Below are 22,132 nucleotides of genomic sequence, written 5' to 3' on the forward strand. Positions count from 1 at the left end.
TCTGCAGATAGCTTGCAGGCAGAAAGAGCTAGCCTGGAAAGCTGATGCTCAGCCTCATCTGCCCATGGCACTGCTCGCACAGAGGCACAGAGACTGGGGCTGCTTGCTTGTCTTGCCCCCTCAAACTTCAAACATAGCTTTGGGTGTGCATGTCGTGCGCCTCCGGCAGCCATGCTCTGAAAATGCGAACGTCTGCAGATAGCTCGCAGGCAGAAAGAGCTAGCCTGGAAAGCTGATGCTCAGCCTCATCTGCCCATGGCACTGCTCGCACAGAGGCACAGAGACTGGGGCTGCTTGCTTGTCTTGCCCCCTCCATCTTCAAACGTAGCTTAGTCGGTGCGTGCAGGGGGCCTCCGGCAGGCCTGCTCTGAAAATGCCAACGTCTGCAGATAGCTCGCAGCCAGAAAGAGCTAGCCTGGAAAGCTGTTGCTCAGCCTCATCTGCCCATGGCACTGCTAGCACAGAGGCACAGAGACTGGGGCTGCTTGCTTGTCTTGCCCCCTCAAACTTCAAACGTATCTTTGGGGGTGCATGACGGGCACCTCCGGCAGCCCTGCTCTGAAAATGCGAACGTCTGCAGAGAGCTCGCAGCCAGAAGGAACTAGCCTGGAAAGCTGTTGCTCAGCCTCATCTGCCCATGGCACTGCTCCCACAGAGGCACAGAGACTGGGGCTGCTTGCTTGTCTTGCCCCCTCAAAATTCAAACGTAGCTTAGGTGGTCCGTGCCGGGCGCCTCCGGCAGGCATGCTCTGAAAATGCGAACGTCTGCAGATAGCTAGCAGCCAGAAAGATCTAGCCTGGAAAGCTGTTTCTTGGCCTCATCTGCACAAGGCACTGCTCGCACAGAGGCACAGAGACTGGGGCTGCTTGCTTGTCTTGCCCCCTCAAACTTCAAACGTATCTTTGGGGGTCCGTGCCGGGCGCCTCCGGCAGCCCTGCTCTGAAAATGCGCACGTGTGTTGATAGCTCGGAGCCAAACAAAGATAGCCTGGAAAGTTGTTGCTCAGCCTCATCTGCCCATGGCACTGCTCGCACAGAGGCACAGAGACTGGGGCTGCTTGCTTGTCTTGCCCCCTTTAACTTCAAACGTATCTTTGGGGGTGCATGACGGGCACCTCCAGCAGCCCTGCTCTGACAATGCGAACGTCTGCAGATAGCTCGCAGCCAGAAGGAGCTAGCCTGGAAAGATATTACTCAGCCTCATCTGCCCATGGCACTGCTCGCACAGAGGCACAGAGACGGGGGCTGCTTGCTTGTCTTGCCCCCTCAAACTTCAAACATCGCTTTGGGGGTGCATGACGTGCGCCTCCGGCAGCCCTGCTCTGAAAATGCGAACGTCTGCAGATAGCTCACAGCCAGAAAGTGCTAGCCTGGAAAGCTGTTGCTCAGCCTCATCTGCCCATGGCACTGCTCGCACAGAGGCACAGAGACTGGGGCTGCTTGCTTGTCTTGCACCCTTAAACTTCAGCGATATTTTTGGCGGTGCATGACGGGCGCCTCCGGCAACCCTGCTCTAAAAATGCGAACGTCTGCAGATAGCTTGCAGGCAGAAAGAGCTAGCCTGGAAAGCTGATGCTCAGCCTCATCTGCACATAGCACTGCTAGCACAGAGGCACAGAGACTCGGGCTGCTTGCTTGTCTTGCCCCCTCAAAATTCAAACGTAGCTTTGGGGGTGCATGACGGGCAACTGCGGCAGCCCTGCTCTGAAAATGCGAACGTCTGCAGATAGCTCGCAGCCAGAAAGTGCTAGCCTGGAAACCTGTTGCTCAGCCTCATCTGCCCATGGCACTGCTCGCACAGAGGCAAAGAGACTGGGACTGCTTGCTTGTCTTGCACCCTTAAACTTCAGCACTATCATTGGGGGTGCATGACGGGCGCATCCGGGAACCCTGCTCTAACAATGCGAACGTCTGCAGATAGCTTGCAGGCAGAAAGAGCTAGCCTGGAAAGCTGATGCTCAGCCTCATCTGCCCATGGCACTGCTCGCACAGAGGCACAGAGACTGGGGCTGCTTGCTTGTTTTGCACCCTCCATCTTCAAACGTAGCTTAGGTGGACCGTGCCGAGCGCCTCCGGCACCCCTGCTCTGAAAATGCGAACGTCTGCAGATAGCTCGCAGTCAGAAAGAGCTAGCCTGGAAAGCTGTTGCTCAGCCTCATCTGCCCATGGCACTGCTCGCACAGAGGCACAGAGACTGGGACTGCTTGCTTGTCTTGCACCCTTAAACTTCAGCGATATCTTTGGCGGTGCATGACGGGCGCCTCCGGCAACCCTGCTCTAAAAATGCGAACGTCTGCAGATAGCTTGCAGGCAGAAAGAGCTAGCCTGGAAAGCTGATGCTCAGCCTCATCTGCACATGGCACTGCTCGCACACAGGCACAGAGACTGGGGCTGCTTGCTTGTCTTGCCCCCTCAAACTTCAAACATAGCTTTGGGTGTGCATGACGTGCGCCTCCGGCAGCCATGCTCTGAAAATGCGAACGTCTGCAGATAGATCTCAGCCAGAAAGAGCTAGCCTGGAAAGCTGATGCTCAGCCTCATCTGCCCATGGCACTGCTCGCACAGAGGCACAGAGACTGGGGCTGCTTGCTTGTCTTGCCCCCTTTAACTTCAAACGTAGCTTAGGTGGTGCGTGCAGGAGGCCTCCGGCAGGCCTGCTCTAAAAATGCGAACGTCTGCAGATAGCTCGCAGGCAGAAAGAGCTACCCTGGAAAGCTGTTACACATCTGCCCAAGGCACTGCTCACACAGAGGCACAGAGACTGGGGCTGCTTGCTTGTCTTGCCACCTCAAACTTCAAACGTAGCTTTGGGGGTCCGTGCAGGGGGCCACCGGCAGCCCTGCTCTGAAAATGCGAATGTCTGCAGATAGCTCGCAGGCAGAAAGAGCTAGCCTGGAAAGCTGTTGCTCACCTCATCTGCCCCTGGCACTGCTCGCACAGAGGCACAGAGACTGGGGCTGCTTGCTTGTCTTGCCCCCTCAAACTTCAAACGTAGCTTTGGGGGTGCATGACGGGCGCCTCCGGCAGCCCTGCTCTGAAAATGCGAACGTCTGCAGATAGCTCGCAGCCAGAAGGAGCTAGCCTGGAAAGCTGTTGCTCAGCCTCATCTGCCCATGGCACTGCTCGCACAGAGGCACAGAGACGGAAGCTGCTTGCTTGTCTTGCCCCCTCAAACTTCATACGTTCCTTTATGGGTGCATGACGGGAGCCTCCGTCAGTGCTGCTCCGAAAATGCGAACGTCTGCAGATAGCTCGCAGGCAGAAAGAGCTAGCCTGGAAAGCTGTTGCTCAGCCTCATCTGCCCATGGCACTGCTAGCACAGAGGCACAGAGACTGGGGCTGCTTGCTTGTCTTGCCCCCTCAAACTTCATACGTTCCTTTATGGGTGCATGACGGGAGCCTCCGTCAGTGCTGCTCCGAAAATGCGAACGTCTGCAGATAGCTCGCAGGCAGAAAGAGCTAGCCTGGAAAGCTGTTGCTCAGCCTCATCTGCCCATGGCACTGCTAGCACAGAGGCACAGAGACTGGGGCTGCTTGCTTGTCTTGCCCCCTCAAACTTCAAACATATCTTTGGGGGTGCATGACGGGCGACTCCGGCAGCCCTGCTCTGAAAATGCGAACGTCTGCAGATAGCTCGCAGGCAGAAAGAGCTAGCCTGGAAAGCTGTTGCTCAGCCTCATCTGCCCATGGCACTGCTCGCACAGAGGCACAGAGACTGGGGCTGCTTGCTTGTCTTGCCCCCTCCATCTTCAAACGTAGCTTAGGTGGTGCGTGCAGGGGGCCTCCGACAGGCCTGCTCTGAAAATGCCAACGTCTGCAGATAGCTCGCAGCCAGAAAGAGCTAGCCTGGAAAGCTGTTGCTCAGCCTCATCTGCCCATGGCACTGCTCGCACAGAGGCACAGAGACTGGGGCTGCTTGCTTGTCTTGCCCAATAAAACTTCAAACGTATCTTTGGGAGTGCATGACGGGCACCTCCAGTAGCCCTGCTCTGACAATGCGAACGTCTGCAGAGAGCTCGCAGCCAGAAGGAACTAGCCTGGAAAGCTGTTGCTCAGCCTCATCTGCCCAAGGCACTGCTCGCACAGAGGCACAGAGACTGGGGCTGCTTGCTTGTCTTGCCCCCTCAAAATTCAAACGTAGTTTAGGTGGTCCGTGCCGGGCGCCTCCGGCAGGCATGCTCTGAAAATGCGAACGTCTGCAGATAGCTAGCAGCCAGAAAGATCTAGCCTGGAAAGCTGTTGCTCAGCCTCATCTGCCCATGGCACTGCTCGCACAGAGGCACAGAGACTGGGGCTGCTTGCTTGTCTTGCCCCCTCAAACTTCAAACGTATCTTTGGGGGTGCATGAGGGGCACCTCCGGCAGCCCTGCTCTGACAATGCGAACGTCTGCAGATAGCTTGCAGGCAGAAAGAGCTAGCCTGGAAAGCTGATGCTCAGCCTCATCTGCACATGGCACTGCTCGCACAGCGGCACAGAGACGAGGGCTGCTTGCTTGTCTTGCCCCCTCAAAATTCAAACGTAGCTTAGGTGGTGCGTGCAGGAGGCCTCCGGCAGGCCTGCTCTGAAAATGCGAACGTCTGCAGATAGCTCGCAGGCAGAAAAAGCTAGCCTGGAAAGCTGTTGCTCAGCCTCATCTGCCCATGGCACTGCTCGCACAGAGGCACAGAGACGGAAGCTGCTTGCTTGTCTTGCCCCCTCAAACTTCAAACATCGCTTTGGGGGTGCATGACGTGCGCCTCCGGCAGCCCTGCTCTAAAAATGCGAACGTCTGCAGATAGCTCACAGCCAGAAAGTGCTAGCCTGGAAAGCTGTTGCTCAGCCTCATCTGCCCATGGCACTGCTCGCACAGAGGAACAGAGACTGGGACTGCTTGCTTGTCTTGCCCACTCAAACTTCAAAAGTATCTTTGGGGGTGCATGACGGGCGACTCCGGCAGTCCTGCTCTGAAAATGCGAACGTCTGCAGATAGCTCGCAGCCAGAAAGTGCTAGCCTGGAAACCTGTTGCTCAGCCTCATCTGCCCATGGCACTGCTCGCACAGAGGCACAGAGACTGGGACTGCTTGCTTGTCTTGCACCCTTAAACTTCAGCGATATCATTGGGGGTGCATGACGGGCGCATCCGGGAACCCTGCTCTAAAAATGCGAACGTCTGCAGATAGCTTGCAGGCAGAAAGAGCTAGCCTGGAAAGCTGATGCTCAGCCTCATCTGCCCATGGCACTGCTCGCACAGAGGCACAGAGACTGGGGCTGCTTGCTTGTCTTGCCCCCTCCATCTTCAAACGTAGCTTAGGTGGTGAGTGCAGGGGGCCTCCGGCAGGCCTGCTCTGAAAATGCGAACGTCTGCAGATAGCTCGCAGGCAGAAAGAGCTAGCCTGGAAAGCTGTTGCTCAGCCTCATCTGCCCATGGCACTGCTCGCACAGAGGCACAGAGACTGGGGCTGCTTGCTTGTCTTGCCCAATCAAACTTCAAACGTATCTTTGGGGTTCCGTGCCGGGCGCCTTCGGCAGCCCTGCTCTGAAAATGCGCACGTCTGTTGATAGCTCGGAGCCAAAAAGAGCTAGCCTGGAAAGCTGTTGCTCAGCCTCATCTGCCCATGGCACTGCTCGCACAGAGGCACAGAGACTGGGGCTGCTTGCTTGTCTTGCCCAATCAAACTTCAAACGTATCTTTGGGGTTCCGTGCCGGGCGCCTTCGGCAGCCCTGCTCTGAAAATGCGCACGTCTGCAGATAGCTCGCAGTCAGAAAGAGCTAGCCTGGAAAGCTGTTGCTCAGCCTCATCTGCCCATGGCACTGCTCACACAGAGGCACAGAGACTGGGGCTGCTTGCTTGTCTTGCCCCCTCAAACTTCAAACATCGCTTTGGGGGTGCATGACGTGCGCCTCCGGCAGCCCTGCTCTGAAAATGCAAACGTCTGCAGATAGCTCACAGCCAGAAAGTGCTAGCCTGGAAAGCTGTTGCCCGGCCTCATCTGCCCATGGCACTGCTCACACAGAGGCACAGAGACTGGGACTGCTTGCTTGTCTTGCACCCTTAAACTTCAGCGATATCTTTGGGGGTGCATGACGGGCGCCTCCGGAAACCCTGCTCTGAAAATGCGAACGTCTGCAGATAGCTTGCAGGCAGAAAGAGCTAGCCTGGAAAGCTGATGCTCAGCCTCATCTGCACATGGCACTGCTCACACAGCGGCACAGAGACGAGGGCTGCTTGCTTGTCTTGCCCCCTCAAAATTCAAACGTAGCTTAGGTGGTGCGTGCAGGAGGCCTCCGGCAGCCCTGCTCTGAAAATGCGAACGTCTGCAGATAGCTCACAGCCAGAAAGTGCTAGCCTGGAAAGCTGTTGCTCAGCCTCATCTGCCCATGGCACTGCTCGCACAGAGGCACAGAGACTGGGACTGCTTGCTTGTCTTGCACCCTTAAACTTCAGCGATATCATTGGGGGTGCATGACGGGTGCATCCGGGAACCCTGCTCTAAAAATGCGAACGTCTGCAGATAGCTTGCAGGCAGAAAGAGCTAGCCTGGAAAGCTGATGCTCAGCCTCATCTGCCCATGGCACTGCTCGCACAGAGGCACAGAGACTGGGGCTGCTTGCTTGTCTTGCCCCCTCCATCTTCAAACGTAGCTTAGGTGGTGCGTGCAGGGGGCCTCCGGCAGGCCTGCTCTGAAAATGCGAACGTCTGCAGATAGCTCGCAGCCAGAAAGAGCTAGCCTGGAAAGCTGTTGCTCAGCCTCATCTGCCCATGGCACTGCTCACACAGAGGCACAGAGACTGGGGCTGCTTGCTTGTCTTGCACCCTCAAACTTTAAACATAGCTTTTGGAGTGCATGACGTGCGCCTCCGACAGCCCTGCTCTGAAAATGCGAACGTCTGCAGATACCTCACAGCCAGAAAGTGCTAGCCTGGAAAGCTGTTGCCGAGCCTCATTTGCCCATGGCACTGCTCGCACAGAGGCACAGAGACTGGGGCTGCTTGCTTGTCTTGCCCCCTCAAAATTCAAACGTAGCTTAGTGGTCCGTGCCGGGCGCCTCCGGCAGTCCTGCTCTGAAAATGCGAACGTCTGCAGATAGCTCGCAGGCAGAAAGAGCTAGCCTGGAAAGCTGATGCTCAGCCTCATCTGCCCATGGCACTGCTCGCACAGAGGCACAGAGACTGGGGCTGCTTGCTTGTCTTGCACCCTTAAACTTCAGCGATATCATTGGGGGTGCATGACGGGCGCATCCGGGAACCCTGCTCTAAAAATGCGAACGTCTGCAGATAGCTCGCAGCCAGAAAGTGCTAGCCTGGAAAACTGTTGCTCAGCCTCATCTGCCCATGGCACTGCTCGCACAGAGGCACAGAGACTGGAGCTGCTTGCTTGTCCTGCCCAATCAAACTTCAAACGTATCTTTGGGGGTGCATGACGGGCACCTCCGGTAGCCCTGCTCTGACAATGCGAACGTCTGCAGAGAGCTCGCAGCCAGAAGGAACTAGCCTGGAAAGATGTTGCTCAGCCTCATCTGCCCATGGCACTGCTCACACAGAGGCACAGAGACTGGGGCTGCTTGCTTGTCTTGCCCCCTCAAAATTCAAACGTAGCTTAGGTGGTCCGTGCCGGGCGCCTCCGGCAGGCATGCTCTGAAAATGCGAACGTCTGCAGATAACAAGCAGCCAGAAAGATCTAGCCTAGAAAGCTGTTGCTCAGCCTCGTCTGCCCATGGCACTGCTCGCACAGAGGCACAGAGACTGGGACTGCTTGCTTCTCTTGCCCCCTCAAACTTCAAACGTATCTTTGGGGGTGCATGAGGGGCACCTCCGGCAGCCCTGCTCTGACAATGCGAACGTCTGCAGATAGCTCGCAGCCAGAAGGAGCTAGCCTGGAAAGATGTTGCTCAGCCTCATCTGCCCATGGCACTGCTCGTACAGACGCACAGAGACGGGGGCTGCTTGCTTGTCTTGCCCCCTCAAACTTCAAACATCGCTTTGGGGGTGCATGACGTGCGCCTCCGGCAGCCCTGCTCTGAAAATGCGAACGTCTGCAGATAGCTCACAGCCAGAAAGTGCTAGCCTGGAAAGCTGTTGCCCAGCCTCATCTGCCCATGGCACTGCTCGCACAGAGGCACAGAGACTGGGACTGCTTGCTTGTCTTGCACCCTTAAACTTCAGCGATATCTTTGGGGGTGCATGACGGGCGCCTCCGGCAACCCTGCTCTGAAAATGCGAACGTCTGCAGATAGCTTGCAGGCAGAAAGAGCTAGCCTGGAAAGCTGATGCTCAGCCTCATCTGCCCATGGCACTGCTCGCACAGAGGCACAGAGACTGGGGCTGCTTGCTTGTCTTGCCCCCTCAAACTTCAAACATAGCTTTGGGGGTGCATGACGGGCGCCTCCGGCAGCCCTGCTCTGAAAATGCGAACGTCTGCAGATAGCTCACAGCCAGAAAGTGCTAGCCTGGAAAGCTGTTGCTCAGCCTCATCTGCCCATGGCACTGCTCGCACAGAGGAACAGAGACTAAGACTGCTTGCTTGTCTTGCCCACTCAAAATTCAAAAGTATCTTTGGCGGTGCATGACGGGCGACTCCGGCAGCCCTGCTCTGAAAATGCGAACGTCTGCAGATAGCTCACAGCCAGAAAGTGCTAGCCTGGAAAGCTGTTGCCCAGCCTCATCTGCCCATGGCACTGCTCGCACAGAGGCACAGAGACTGGGGATGGTTGCTTGTCTTGCCCCCTCAAAATTCAAACGTAGCTTAGGTGCTCCTTGCCGGGCGCCTCCGGCAGGCATGCTCTGAAAATGCGAACGTCTGCAGATAGCTCGCAGCCAGAAAGAGCTAGCCTGGAAAGCCGTTGCTTGGCCTCATCTGCCCATGGCACTGCTCGCACAGAGGCACAGAGACTGGGGCTGCTTGCTTGTCTTGCCCCCTTCAACTTCAAACGTAACTTAGGTGGTGCGTGCAGGAGGCCTCCGGCAGGCCTGCTCTGAAAATGCGAACGTCTGCAGATAGCTCGCAGCCAGAAAGAGCTAGCCTGGAAAGCTGTTACACATCTGCCCAAGGCACTGCTCACACAGAGGCACAGAGACTGGGGCTGCTTGCTTGTCTTGCCACCTCAAACTTCAATCGTAGCTTAGGTGGTGCGTGCAGGGGGCCTCCGGCAGGCCTGCTCTGAAAATGCCAACGTCTGCAGATAGCTCGCAGGCAGAAAGAGCTAGCCTGGAAAGCTGTTGCTCAGCCTCATCTGCCCATGGCACTGCTCGCACAGAGGCACAGAGACTGGGGCTGCTTGCTTGTCTTGCCCCCTCAAACTTCAAACGTATCTTTGGGGATGCATGACGGAACCTCCGGCAGCCCTGCTCTGAAAATGCGAACGTCTGCAGAGAGCTCGCAGCCAGAAGGAACTAGCCTGGAAAGATGTTGCTCAGCCTCATCTACCCATGGCACTGCTCGCACAGAGGCACAGAGACTGGGGCTGCTTGCTTGTCTTGCCCAATCAAACTTCAAACGTATCTTTGGGGGTGCATGACGGGCTACGCCGGCACCCCTGCTCCCAAAATGCGAACGTCTGCAGATAGCTCGCAGGCAGAAAGAGCTAGCCTGGAAAGCTGTTGCTCAGCCTCATCTGCCCATGGCACTGCTCACACAGAGGCACAGAGACTGGGGCTGCTTGCTTGTCTTGCCACCTCAAAATTCAAACGTAGCTTAGGTGGTCCGTGCCGGACGCCTCCGGCAGGCATGCTCTGAAAATGCGAACGTCTGCAGATAGCTCGCAGTCAGAAAGAGCTAGCCTGGAAAGATCTTGCTCTAGCCTCATCTGCCCATGGCACTGCTCGCACAGAGGCACAGAGACGGGGGCTGCTTGCTTGTCTTGCCCCCTCAAACTTCAAACATCGCTTTGGGGGTGCATGACGTGCGCCTCCTGCAGCCATGCTCTGAAAATGCGAACGTCTGCAGATAGCTCGCAGGCGGAAAGAGCTACCCTGGAAACCTGTTCCTCAGCCTCATCTGCCCATGGCACTGCTCGCACAGAGGCACAGAGACTGGGGCTGCTTGCTTTTCTTGCACCCTCAAACTTCAAACGTTCCTTTATGGGTGCATGACGGGAGCCTCCGTCAGTGCTGCTCCGAAAATGCGAACGTCTGCAGATAGCTGGCACGCAGAAAGAGCTAGCCTGGAAAGCTGTTGCTCAGCCTCATCTGCCCATGGCACTGCTCGTACAGACGCACAGAGACGGGGGCTGCTTGCTTGTCTTGCCCAATCAAACTTCAAACGTATCTTTGGGGTTCCGTGCCGGGCGCCTTCGGCAGCCCTGCTCTGAAAATGCGCACGTCTGTTGATAGCTCGGAGCCAAAAAGAGCTAGCCTGGAAAGCTGTTGCTCAGCCTCATCTGCCCATGGCACTGCTCGCACAGAGGCACAGAGACTGGGGCTGCTTGCTTGTCTTGCCCAATCAAACTTCAAACGTATCTTTGGGGTTCCGTGCCGGGCGCCTTCGGCAGCCCTGCTCTGAAAATGCGCACGTCTGCAGATAGCTCGCAGTCAGAAAGAGCTAGCCTGGAAAGCTGTTGCTCAGCCTCATCTGCCCATGGCACTGCTCACACAGAGGCACAGAGACTGGGGCTGCTTGCTTGTCTTGCCCCCTCAAACTTCAAACATCGCTTTGGGGGTGCATGACGTGCGCCTCCGGCAGCCCTGCTCTGAAAATGCAAACGTCTGCAGATAGCTCACAGCCAGAAAGTGCTAGCCTGGAAAGCTGTTGCCCGGCCTCATCTGCCCATGGCACTGCTCACACAGAGGCACAGAGACTGGGACTGCTTGCTTGTCTTGCACCCTTAAACTTCAGCGATATCTTTGGGGGTGCATGACGGGCGCCTCCGGAAACCCTGCTCTGAAAATGCGAACGTCTGCAGATAGCTTGCAGGCAGAAAGAGCTAGCCTGGAAAGCTGATGCTCAGCCTCATCTGCACATGGCACTGCTCACACAGCGGCACAGAGACGAGGGCTGCTTGCTTGTCTTGCCCCCTCAAAATTCAAACGTAGCTTAGGTGGTGCGTGCAGGAGGCCTCCGGCAGCCCTGCTCTGAAAATGCGAACGTCTGCAGATAGCTCACAGCCAGAAAGTGCTAGCCTGGAAAGCTGTTGCTCAGCCTCATCTGCCCATGGCACTGCTCGCACAGAGGCACAGAGACTGGGACTGCTTGCTTGTCTTGCACCCTTAAACTTCAGCGATATCATTGGGGGTGCATGACGGGTGCATCCGGGAACCCTGCTCTAAAAATGCGAACGTCTGCAGATAGCTTGCAGGCAGAAAGAGCTAGCCTGGAAAGCTGATGCTCAGCCTCATCTGCCCATGGCACTGCTCGCACAGAGGCACAGAGACTGGGGCTGCTTGCTTGTCTTGCCCCCTCCATCTTCAAACGTAGCTTAGGTGGTGCGTGCAGGGGGCCTCCGGCAGGCCTGCTCTGAAAATGCGAACGTCTGCAGATAGCTCGCAGCCAGAAAGAGCTAGCCTGGAAAACTGTTGCTCAGCCTCATCTGCCCATGGCACTGCTCACACAGAGGCACAGAGACTGGGGCTGCTTGCTTGTCTTGCACCCTCAAACTTTAAACATAGCTTTTGGAGTGCATGACGTGCGCCTCCGACAGCCCTGCTCTGAAAATGCGAACGTCTGCAGATACCTCACAGCCAGAAAGTGCTAGCCTGGAAAGCTGTTGCCGAGCCTCATTTGCCCATGGCACTGCTCGCACAGAGGCACAGAGACTGGGGCTGCTTGCTTGTCTTGCCCCCTCAAAATTCAAACGTAGCTTAGTGGTCCGTGCCGGGCGCCTCCGGCAGTCCTGCTCTGAAAATGCGAACGTCTGCAGATAGCTCGCAGGCAGAAAGAGCTAGCCTGGAAAGCTGATGCTCAGCCTCATCTGCCCATGGCACTGCTCGCACAGAGGCACAGAGACTGGGGCTGCTTGCTTGTCTTGCACCCTTAAACTTCAGCGATATCATTGGGGGTGCATGACGGGCGCATCCGGGAACCCTGCTCTAAAAATGCGAACGTCTGCAGATAGCTCGCAGCCAGAAAGTGCTAGCCTGGAAAACTGTTGCTCAGCCTCATCTGCCCATGGCACTGCTCGCACAGAGGCACAGAGACTGGAGCTGCTTGCTTGTCCTGCCCAATCAAACTTCAAACGTATCTTTGGGGGTGCATGACGGGCACCTCCGGTAGCCCTGCTCTGACAATGCGAACGTCTGCAGAGAGCTCGCAGCCAGAAGGAACTAGCCTGGAAAGATGTTGCTCAGCCTCATCTGCCCATGGCACTGCTCACACAGAGGCACAGAGACTGGGGCTGCTTGCTTGTCTTGCCCCCTCAAAATTCAAACGTAGCTTAGGTGGTCCGTGCCGGGCGCCTCCGGCAGGCATGCTCTGAAAATGCGAACGTCTGCAGATAACAAGCAGCCAGAAAGATCTAGCCTAGAAAGCTGTTGCTCAGCCTCGTCTGCCCATGGCACTGCTCGCACAGAGGCACAGAGACTGGGACTGCTTGCTTCTCTTGCCCCCTCAAACTTCAAACGTATCTTTGGGGGTGCATGAGGGGCACCTCCGGCAGCCCTGCTCTGACAATGCGAACGTCTGCAGATAGCTCGCAGCCAGAAGGAGCTAGCCTGGAAAGATGTTGCTCAGCCTCATCTGCCCATGGCACTGCTCGTACAGACGCACAGAGACGGGGGCTGCTTGCTTGTCTTGCCCCCTCAAACTTCAAACATCGCTTTGGGGGTGCATGACGTGCGCCTCCGGCAGCCCTGCTCTGAAAATGCGAACGTCTGCAGATAGCTCACAGCCAGAAAGTGCTAGCCTGGAAAGCTGTTGCCCAGCCTCATCTGCCCATGGCACTGCTCGCACAGAGGCACAGAGACTGGGACTGCTTGCTTGTCTTGCACCCTTAAACTTCAGCGATATCTTTGGGGGTGCATGACGGGCGCCTCCGGCAACCCTGCTCTGAAAATGCGAACGTCTGCAGATAGCTTGCAGGCAGAAAGAGCTAGCCTGGAAAGCTGATGCTCAGCCTCATCTGCCCATGGCACTGCTCGCACAGAGGCACAGAGACTGGGGCTGCTTGCTTGTCTTGCCCCCTCAAACTTCAAACATAGCTTTGGGGGTGCATGACGGGCGCCTCCGGCAGCCCTGCTCTGAAAATGCGAACGTCTGCAGATAGCTCACAGCCAGAAAGTGCTAGCCTGGAAAGCTGTTGCTCAGCCTCATCTGCCCATGGCACTGCTCGCACAGAGGAACAGAGACTAAGACTGCTTGCTTGTCTTGCCCACTCAAAATTCAAAAGTATCTTTGGCGGTGCATGACGGGCGACTCCGGCAGCCCTGCTCTGAAAATGCGAACGTCTGCAGATAGCTCACAGCCAGAAAGTGCTAGCCTGGAAAGCTGTTGCCCAGCCTCATCTGCCCATGGCACTGCTCGCACAGAGGCACAGAGACTGGGGATGGTTGCTTGTCTTGCCCCCTCAAAATTCAAACGTAGCTTAGGTGCTCCTTGCCGGGCGCCTCCGGCAGGCATGCTCTGAAAATGCGAACGTCTGCAGATAGCTCGCAGCCAGAAAGAGCTAGCCTGGAAAGCCGTTGCTTGGCCTCATCTGCCCATGGCACTGCTCGCACAGAGGCACAGAGACTGGGGCTGCTTGCTTGTCTTGCCCCCTTCAACTTCAAACGTAACTTAGGTGGTGCGTGCAGGAGGCCTCCGGCAGGCCTGCTCTGAAAATGCGAACGTCTGCAGATAGCTCGCAGCCAGAAAGAGCTAGCCTGGAAAGCTGTTACACATCTGCCCAAGGCACTGCTCACACAGAGGCACAGAGACTGGGGCTGCTTGCTTGTCTTGCCACCTCAAACTTCAATCGTAGCTTAGGTGGTGCGTGCAGGGGGCCTCCGGCAGGCCTGCTCTGAAAATGCCAACGTCTGCAGATAGCTCGCAGGCAGAAAGAGCTAGCCTGGAAAGCTGTTGCTCAGCCTCATCTGCCCATGGCACTGCTCGCACAGAGGCACAGAGACTGGGGCTGCTTGCTTGTCTTGCCCCCTCAAACTTCAAACGTATCTTTGGGGATGCATGACGGAACCTCCGGCAGCCCTGCTCTGAAAATGCGAACGTCTGCAGAGAGCTCGCAGCCAGAAGGAACTAGCCTGGAAAGATGTTGCTCAGCCTCATCTACCCATGGCACTGCTCGCACAGAGGCACAGAGACTGGGGCTGCTTGCTTGTCTTGCCCAATCAAACTTCAAACGTATCTTTGGGGGTGCATGACGGGCTACGCCGGCACCCCTGCTCCCAAAATGCGAACGTCTGCAGATAGCTCGCAGGCAGAAAGAGCTAGCCTGGAAAGCTGTTGCTCAGCCTCATCTGCCCATGGCACTGCTCACACAGAGGCACAGAGACTGGGGCTGCTTGCTTGTCTTGCCACCTCAAAATTCAAACGTAGCTTAGGTGGTCCGTGCCGGACGCCTCCGGCAGGCATGCTCTGAAAATGCGAACGTCTGCAGATAGCTCGCAGTCAGAAAGAGCTAGCCTGGAAAGATCTTGCTCTAGCCTCATCTGCCCATGGCACTGCTCGCACAGAGGCACAGAGACGGGGGCTGCTTGCTTGTCTTGCCCCCTCAAACTTCAAACATCGCTTTGGGGGTGCATGACGTGCGCCTCCTGCAGCCATGCTCTGAAAATGCGAACGTCTGCAGATAGCTCGCAGGCGGAAAGAGCTACCCTGGAAACCTGTTCCTCAGCCTCATCTGCCCATGGCACTGCTCGCACAGAGGCACAGAGACTGGGGCTGCTTGCTTTTCTTGCACCCTCAAACTTCAAACGTTCCTTTATGGGTGCATGACGGGAGCCTCCGTCAGTGCTGCTCCGAAAATGCGAACGTCTGCAGATAGCTGGCACGCAGAAAGAGCTAGCCTGGAAAGCTGTTGCTCAGCCTCATCTGCCCATGGCACTGCTCGTACAGACGCACAGAGACGGGGGCTGCTTGCTTGTCTTGCCCCCTCAAACTTCAAACATCGCTTTGGGGGTGCATGAGGTGCGCATCCGGCAGGCCTGCTCTGAAAATGCCAACGTCTGCAGATAGCTCACAGCCAGAAAGTGCTAGCCTGGAAAGCTGTTGCCCAGCCTCATCTGCCCATGGCACTGCTCGCACAGAGGCACAGAGACTGGGACTGCTTGCTTGTCTTGCACCCTTAAACTTCAGCGATATCTTTGGGGGTGCATGACGGGCGCCTCCGGCAACCCTGCTCTGAAAATGCGAACGTCTGCAGATAGCTTGCAGGCAGAAAGAGCTAGCCTGGAAAGCTGATGCTCAGCCTCATCTGCCCATGGCACTGCTCGCACAGAGGCACAGAGACTGGGGCTGCTTGCTTGTCTTGCCCCCTCAAACTTCAAACATAGCTTTGGGGGTGCATGACGGGCGCCTCCGGCAGCCCTGCTCTGAAAATGCGAACGTCTGCAGATAGCTCACAGCCAGAAAGTGCTAGCCTGGAAAGCTGTTGCTCAGCCTCATCTGCCCATGGCACTGCTCGCACAGAGGAACAGAGACTGGGACTGCTTGCTTGTCTTGCCCACTCAAACTTCAAAAGTATCTTTGGCGGTGCATGACGGGCGACTCCGGCAGCCCTGCTCTGATAATGCGAACGTCTGCAGATAGCTCGCAGCCAGAAAGTGCTAGCCTGGAAACCTGTTGCTCAGCCTCATCTGCCCATGGCACTGCTCGCACAGAGGCACAGAGACTGGGACTGCTTGCTAGTCGTGCACCCTTAAACTTCAGCGATATCATTGGGGGTGCATGACGGGCGCATCCGGGAACCCTGCTCTAAAAATGCGAACGTCTGCAGATAGCTTGCAGGCAGAAAGAGCTAGCCTGGAAAGCTGATGCTCAGCCTCATCTGCCCATGGCACTGCTCGCACAGAGGCACAGAGACTGGGGCTGCTTGCTTGTCTTGCCCAATCAAACTTCAAACGTAGCTTAGTTGGTGCGTGCAGGGGGCCTCCGTCAGGCCTGCTCTGAAAATGCCAATGTGTGCAGATAGCTCGCAGCCAGAAAGAGCTAGCCTGGAAAGCTGTTGCTCAGCCTCATCTGCCCATGGCACTGCTCGCACAGAGGCACAGAGACTGGGGCTGCTTGCTTGTCTTGCCCAATCAAACTTCAAACGTATCTTTGGGGGTGCATGACGGGCACTTCCGGCAGGCCTGCTCTGACAATGCGAACGTCTGCAGAGAGCTCGCAGCCAGAAAGATCTAGCCTGGAAAGCTGTTTCTTGGCCTCATCTGCACATGGCACTGCTCACACAGAGGCACAGAGACTGGGGCTGCTTGCTTGTCTTGCCCCCTTCAACTTCAAACGTAGCTTAGGTGGTGCGTGCAGGAGGCCTCCGGCAGGCCTGCTCTGAAAATGCGAACGTCTGCAAAGAGCTCGCAACCAGAAAGAGCTAGCCTGGAAAGCTGTTACACATCTGCCCAAGGCACTGCTAGCACAGAGGCACAGAGACTGGGGCTGCTTGCTTGTCTTGCCCCCTCCATCTTCAAACGTAGCTTTGGGGGTCCGTGCAGGGGGCCACCGGCAGCCCTGCTCTGAAAATGCGAACGTCGGCAGATAGCTCGCAGGCAGAAAGAGCTAGCCTGGAAAGCTGTTGCCCAGCCTCATCTGCCCATGGCACTGCTTGCACAGAGGCACAGAGACTGGGGCTGCTTGCTTGTCTTGCCCCCTCAAAATTCAAACGTAGCTTAGTGGTCCGTGTCGGGCGCCTCCGGCAGGCCTGCTCTGAAAATGCGAACGTCTGCAGATACCTCGCAGGCAGAAAGAGCTAGCCTAGAAAGCTGATGCTCAGCCTCATCTGCCCATGGCACTGCTCGCACAGAGGCACAGAGACTGCGACTGCTTGCTTGTCTTGCCTCCTCAAACTTCAAACATATCTTTGGGGGTGCATGACGTGCGCCTCCTGCAGCCATGCTCTGAAAATGCGAACGTCTGCAGATAGCTCGCAGCCAGAAAGTGCTAGCCTGGAAAGCTGTTGCTCAGCCTCATCTGCCCATGGCACTGCTCGCACAGAGGCACAGAGACTGGGGCTGCTTACTTGTCTTGCCCCCTCAAACTTCAAAAGTTCCTTTATGGGTGCATGACCGGAGCCTCCGTCAGTGCTGCTCCGAAAATGCGAACGTCTGCAGATAGCTGGCACGCAGAAAGAGCTAGCCTGGAAAGCTGTTGCTCAGCCTCATCTGTCCATGGCACTGCTCGCACAGAGGCACAGAGACTGGGGCTGCTTTCTTGTCTTGCCCCCTCAAACTTCAGCGATATCATTGGGGGTGCATGACGGACGCATCCGGGAACCCTGCTCTAAAAATGCGAACGTCTGCAGATAGCTTGCAGGCAGAAAGAGCTAGCCTGGAAAGCTGATGCTCAGCCTCATCTGCCCATGGCACTGCTCGCACAGAGGCACAGAGACTGGGGCTGCTTGCTTGTCTTGCCCCCTCCATCTTCAAACGTAGCTTAGGTGGTGCGTGCAGGGGGCCTCCGGCAGGCCTGCTCTGAAAATGTCAACGTCTGCGGATAGCTCGCAGGCAGAAAAACCTAGCCTGGAAAGCTGTTGCTCAGCCTCATCTGTCCATGGCACTGCTCGCACAGAGGCACAGAGACTGGGGCTGCTTGCTTGTCTTGCCCAATCAAACTTCAAACGTAGCTTTGGGGGTGCATGACGGGCACCTCCGGCAGGCCTGCTCTGACAATGCGAACGTCTGCAGAGAGCTCGCAGCCAGAAGGAACTAGCCTGGAAAGATATTGCTCAGCCTCATCTGCCCATGGCACTGCTCGCACAGAGGCACAGAGACTGGGGCTGCTTGTTTGTCTTGCCCCCTCAAACTTCAAACATCGCTTTGGGGGTGCATGACGCGCGCCTCCGGCAGCCCTGCTCTGAAAATGCGAACGTCTGCAGATAGCTCACAGCCAGAAAGTGCTAGCCTGGAAAGCTGTTGCCCAGCCTCATCTGCCCATGGCACTGCTCGCACAGAGGCACAGAGACTGGGGCTGCTTGCTTGTCTTGCCCCCTGAAAATTCAAACGTAGCTTAGGTGGTCCTTGCCGGGCGCCTCCGGCAGGCATGCTCTGAAAATGCGAACGTCTGCAGATAGCTCGCAGCCAGAAAGATCTAGCCTGGATAGCCGTTGCTTGGCCTCATCTGCCCATGGCACTGCTCGCACAGAGGCACAGAGACTGGGGCTGCTTGCTTGTCTTGCCCCCTTCAACTTCAAACGTAACTTAGGTGGTGCGTGCAGGAGGCCTCCGGCAGGCCTGCTCTGAAAATGCGAACGTCTGCAGATAGCTCGCAGGCAGAAAGAGCTAGCCTGGAAAGCTGTTACACATCTGCCCAAGGCACTGCTCGCACAGAGGCACAGAGACTGGGGCTGCTTGCTTGTCTTGCCACCTCAAACTTCAAACGTAGCTTTGGGGGTCCGTGCAGGGGGCCACAGGCAGCCCTGCTCTGAAAATGCGAACGTCTGCAGATAGCTCGCAGCCAGAAAGAGCTAGCCTGGAAAGCTGTTGCTCAGCCTCATCTGTCCATGGCACTGCTCGCACAGAGACACAGACACTAAGGCTGCTTGCTTGTCTTGCCCCCTCCATCTTCAAACGTAGCTTAGGTGGTGCGTGCAGGGGGCCTCCGGCAGGCCTGCTCTGAAAATGCGAACGTCTGCAGATAGCTCGCAGCCAGAAAGAGCTAGCCTGGAAAGCTGTTGCTCAGCCTCATCTGCCCATGGCACTGCTCGCACAGAGGCACAGAGACTGGGGCTGCTTGCTTGTCTTGCCCCCTCAAACTTCAAACGTATCTTTGGGGGTGCATGACGGGCACCTCCGGCAGCCATGCTCTGAAAATGCGAACGTCTGCAGAGAGCTCGCAGCCAGAAGGAACTAGCCTGGAAAGCTGTTGCTCAGCCTCATCTGCCCATGGCACTGCTCGCACAGAGGCACAGAGACTGGGGCTGCTTGCTTGTCTTGCCCAATCAAACTTCAAACGTATCTTTGGGGGTGCATGACGGGCGACGCCGGCAGCCCTGCTCCCAAAATGCGAACGTCTGCAGATAGCTAGCAGCCAGAAAGATCTAGCCTGGAAAGCTGTTTCTTGGCCTCATCTGCACATGGCACTGCTCGCACAGAGGCACAGAGACTGGGGCTGCTTGCTTGTCTTGCCCCCTCAAACTTCAATCGTATCTCTGGGGGTCCGTGCCGGGCGCCTCCGGCAGCGCTGCTCTGAAAATGCGCACGTCTGTTGATAGCTCGGAGCTACAAAGAGCTAGCCTGGAAAGCTGTTACCCATCTGCCCATGGCACTGCTCGCACAGAGGCACAGAGACTGGGGCTGCTTGCTTGTCTTGCCACCTCAAACTTCAAACGTATCTTTGGGGGTGCATGACGGGCACCTCCAGCAGCCCTGCTCTGAAAATGCGAACGTCTGCAGATAGCTCACAGCCAGAAAGAGCTAGCCTGGAAAGATGTTGCTCTAGCCTCATCTGCCCATGGCACTGCTCGCACAGAGGCACAGAGACGGGGGCTGCTTGCTTGTCTTGCCCCCTCAAACTTCAAACATCGCTTTGGGGGTGCATGAGGTGCGCCTCCTGCAGCCCTGCTCTGAAAATGCGAACGTCTGCAGATAGCTCGCAGGCAGAAAGAGCTAGCCTGGACACCTGTTCCTCAGCCTCATTTGCCCATGGCACTGCTCGCACAGAGGCACAGAGACTGGGACTGCTTGCTTGTCTTGCACCCTTAAACTTCAGCGATATCATTGGGGGTGCATGACGGGCGCATCCGGGAACCCTGCTCTAAAAATGCGAACGTCTGCAGATAGCTTGCAGGCAGAAAGAGCTAGCCTGGAAAGCTGATGCTCAGCCTCATCTGCCCATGGCACTGCTCGCACAGAGGCACAGAGACTGGGGCTGCTTGCTTGTCTTGCCCCCTCCATCTTCAAACGTAGCTTAGGTGGTGCGTGCAGGGGGCCTCCGGCAGGCCTGCTCTGAAAATGCCGACGTCTGCAGATAGCTTGCAGCCAGAAAGAGCTAGCCTGGAAAGATGTTGCTCAGCCTCATCTGCCCATGGCACTGCTCACACAGAGGCACAGAGACTGGGGCTGCTTGCTCGTCTTGCCCCCTCAAAATTCAAACGTAGCTTAGGTGGTCCGTGCCGGGCGTCTCCGGCAGGCATGCTCTGAAAATGCGAACGTCTGCAGATAGCTCACAGCCAGAAAGATCTAGCCTGGAAAGCTGTTTCTTGGCCTCATCTGTAATAGGCACTGCTCGCACAGAGGCACAGAGACTGGGGCTGCTTGCTTGTCTTGCCCACTCAAACTTCAAAAGTATCTTTGGGGGTGCATGACGGGCGCCTCCGGCAGCCCTGCTCTGAAAATGCGAACGTCTGCAGATAGCTCGCAGCCAGAAAGTGCTAGCCTGGAAACCTGTTGCTCAGCCTCATCTGCCCATGGCACTGCTCACACAGAGGCACAGAGACTGGGACTGCTTGCTTGTCTTGCACCCTTAAACTTCAGCGATATCATTGGGGGTGCATGACGGGCCCATCCGGGAACCCTGCTCTAAAAATGCGAACGTCTGCAGATAGCTTGCAGGCAGAAAGAGCTAGCCTGGAAAGCTGATGCTCAGCCTCATCTGCCCATGGCACTGCTCGCACAGAGGCACAGAGACTGGGGCTGCTTGCTTGTCTTGCCCCCTCCATCTTCAAACGTAGCTTAGGTGGTGCGTGCAGGGGGCCTCCGGCAGGCCTGCTCTGAAAATGCCAACGTCTGCAGATAGCTCGCAGCCAGAAAGAGCTAGCCTGGAAAGCTGTTGCTCAGCCTCATCTGCCCATGGCACTGCTCGCACAGAGGCACAGAGACTGGGGCTGCTTGCTTGTCTTGCCCAATCAAACTTCAAACGTATCTTTGGGGGTGCATGACGGGCACCTCCGCCAGCCCTGCTCTGACAATGCGAACGTCTGCAGAGAGCTCGCAGCCAGAAGGAACTAGTCTGGAATGATGTTGCTCAGCCTCATCTGCCCATGGCACTGCTCGCACAGAGGCACAGAGACTGGGGCTGCTTGCTTGTCTTGCCCCCTCAAAATTCAAACGTAGCTTAGGTGGTCCGTGCCGGGCGCCTCCGGCAGGCATGCTCTGAAAATGCGAACGTCTGCAGATAGCTAGCAGCCAAAAAGATCTAGCCTGGAAAGCTGTTTCTTGGCCTCATCTGCACAAGGCACTGCTCGCACAGAGGCACAGAGACTGGGGCTGCTTGCTTGTCTTGCCCCCTCATACTTCAAACGTTCCTTTGGGAGGTGCATCACGGGAGCCTCCGGCAGCCCTGCTCCGAAAATGCGACCGTCAGCAGATAGCAGACAGCCAGAAAGAGCTAGCCTGGAAAGCTGTTGCTCAGCCTCGTCTGCCCATGGCACTGCTCGCACAGAGGCACAGAGACTGGGGCTGCTTGCTTGTCTTGCCACCTCAAACTTCAAACGTTCCTTTATGGGTGCATGACGGGAGCCTCTGTCAGTGCTGCTCCGAAAATGCGAACGTCTGCAGATAGCTGGCAGGCAGAAAGAGCTAGCCTGGAAAGCTGTTCCTCAGCCTCATCTGCCCATGGCACTGCTAGCACAGAGGCACAGAGACTGGGGCTGCTTGCTTGTCTTGCCCACTCAAACTTCAAAAGTATCTTTGGGGGTGCATGACGGGCGACTCCGGCAGCCCTGCTCTGAAAATGCGAACGTCTGCAGATAGCTCGCAGGCAGAAAGAGCTAGCCTGGAAAGCTGTTACATATCTGCCCAAGGCACTGCTCACACAGAGGCACAGAGACTGGGGCTGCTTGCATGTCTTGCCACCTCAAACTTCAAACATATCTTTGTGGGTGCATGACGTGCTTCTCCGGCAGCCATGCTCTGACAATGCGAACGTCTGCAGATAGCTCGGAGGCAGAAAGAGCTAGCCTGTAAAGCTGTTACACATCTGCCCATGACACTGCTCACACAGAGGCACAGAGACTGGGGCTGCTTGCTTGTCTTGCCACCTCAAACTTCAAACGTAAATTTGGAGGTCCGTGACGCTGCGCTTCTTGCATCCCTGCTCCCAAAATTCGAACGTCCGCAGATAGCCCGTAGCCAGAAA

The sequence above is a fragment of the Opisthocomus hoazin genome, chromosome 16 (assembly GCF_030867145.1).
Source record: "Opisthocomus hoazin isolate bOpiHoa1 chromosome 16, bOpiHoa1.hap1, whole genome shotgun sequence".
Taxonomy (NCBI): domain Eukaryota; kingdom Metazoa; phylum Chordata; class Aves; order Opisthocomiformes; family Opisthocomidae; genus Opisthocomus; species Opisthocomus hoazin.